We start from the raw sequence: 2,599 nt of genomic DNA, 5'->3' as shown, positions 1-2,599 counted from the left end.
CAAAATATCATCTCAGCAAGTAAGGTTCCCACATCCAAGGGAAAGAAATGAAAGAGATGGTAGGAAAATGAAATGATATACAAGAGATGAATTATTCAATACCCTATACTAATAGAAAAGAATAAAAGAATAAAGGAATGAAAGAATGATCTTCATGAAATTATGCAACCCTATGGTAATGTGGTCTCGACAGAATTAGAGCAAGTTCTAGAGTTACATTTACCATAAGTGCCCCACAACAAGGAAATCAGGCTCAATCCTCACTAGGTAAAAGAAATAGTCATCATCTCAACTATTTAAGGTAAAATCCATCACTAAGTTGTATCCTCACATAATCCAGGAACTCTTTTCATGTCTATAAACCTCTAAAATCCGACAAACTTAGATAACTAAGTTATCGCAATTCCTAAGATGATCAAGTCATGCAGGGGAGGAAAATTTATTGTGGAAGAATTATAAATAAATAAATACAAAAATCCTAAACTAAGTTATTCATTTATTTACAACCTAAGCTAAGAAAGAATAAAAAATCATATATACATCCTAAACTAATCAAGTCATATGATATGTACAAAGCAATGAAACATACAATAACGAATATATATACACATCCTATTTAACAAAAAAAACTAAACTATACACATCCTACTTATACACATCCTATTTACAGAAAAGAAGCAAAAGAAAATAAACAGGTATATACACAAAAAAGAAAGAAAAAAAGAAGATATAGATTACTCCCCTTTCCCTGGGAAGATGGATCGTCGCTAGAGGAGTCCCTTGATTCCTGATCGCCCTGGGTTCTCAACTCTGCAGACGGATCCAGCAAAATAAATGAAAGTGATCCTAGGGACTCAGTGCAATTCCCTACACTTTCGTGCACCTCTCCAATATAGACAAGCCACGACAAAGTCATTAGTGCACCTAAAATCAACACCCTCAAGATCATTAGAATAAAAGAATTAAACAATAAAGAATAAACAAATGAATAAATGAATCAATGGATCAATGAATAAACAAACAAATGAATGAAAGAATAAACAAACAAGAACACCTATTTACAGTCTAAAATAAACAAACATCATTTGAATCCCCGGCAACGGCGCCAAAATTTTGATGCGGTGTGTTTTGTATGGGAATTTTATTTTATTTATATACATTTATTCCCTTTATTTATTTGTGTCACTTACACCCATCAAAATTAATTATTTATTTATTTACCAAACCTCTTTATTATCGTCCTAAGTGGTATAGGGAGGTCCGGATCGTCTCTCTCAGACTCAATGATAGGATGTTTATTCTAGACTCATGGTGCGGGGTTTTACATAATATACAAACATACATGATAAATTCTACATTAAGCATGTATCATACAGCAACCATAACAATACTCTACAACATACAATCCATATTGTTTTAACACAACACAAATCACAATATACAACCAATACATTCACACGACTCAAACATGTTCAACGGTTCATTTTATTAATACAAATGCATCATACAACCTGAACATAAATTAAACTGAATCCATTTCACTTTAGTACTGAGTTAGAAACATTTACACCCAATTTACAATCTTCACATCTCAATTCACACACATTATTCAATTATACTTCACATAATTCATACACACAAGTCCAACATACAACTATACAATCCTGATTGGCAACACAACTTCATTGCTAACAAAACATAACTTCCATAATAAATGCTGTACCCGGCCACTACTCTACAAGCTGATTAAATCCATTCAAGCAAGATCAGTACCTCATATCATTCACCAAATTTGTGTTCTGAACAATTCCTTTGCATAAAGAACAAAACCTCAAATCCATCAGCATTCAAATCTCAACAACTGGAAAAATCATTAGAAATCCATACGAAACAAGCAATTGAAGGGGTTTTGATTTACAACAGCTAATAGAACAGAATAAGAGTAAGCAAACAAAGTTAGGTTGAACTAGGGTTAGAGTTAGGTTTTTACAGGTTAAAGCTAGGTTAGGGTTAGAATCAGGGGTTGCAATTAAGTGTAAGATGGTATTTACAATGTAACCTCTATTTACAATGGCAATGGGGAAGGTTTTCGGAATCAAACAGAAAGAACACAAACAAAAGCAAAACAAGAACAAAACTAATAACATTGAACCACGAGCTAGGGTTTCGGGGATTCCCTGGTTCATCACAGATTGAAGCCCAACAAAATGGAAGAATATTCGTGTCGGTGGAAGCGAATCTCGCCGGGGTGGTAATCGGGAGATGCGGACGGAGAAGACGAAGCAAGAACTCCAAGCCGCAACTCCTTTCCCTGCTACAACCGCAGACAGAGTCAAAAACCTCGAATAAGAAAACCCTTACCTGCCTTTTCCGGTGACGACGGAGAACGAAGCTACTCCGGTGTTCTGCTACAACCGCAGACAGACGCTGGTGCGGAATCCCTGCTACAACCGCAGACAAGGTCCAGCCACCTTCGGAGCTTCTGTGGAACGAAAGAAGTGGGCTGTCGGCGGCCGACCGGAGCTGGGCACTCCGCTCACAACTCCGGTGAACGACGACAGAGGGAAGAGCGGCTTCGGCGACGAAGCAACTTCCAACC

Source organism: Curcuma longa, chromosome 16 (genome assembly GCF_044706935.1).
Source record: "Curcuma longa cultivar G26 ecotype Majalengka, Jawa Barat chromosome 16, ITB_CL_G26_1.1, whole genome shotgun sequence".
In the NCBI taxonomy this organism is placed as follows: Eukaryota; Viridiplantae; Streptophyta; class Magnoliopsida; order Zingiberales; family Zingiberaceae; genus Curcuma; species Curcuma longa.
This window is presented reverse-complemented; position numbering follows the sequence as displayed.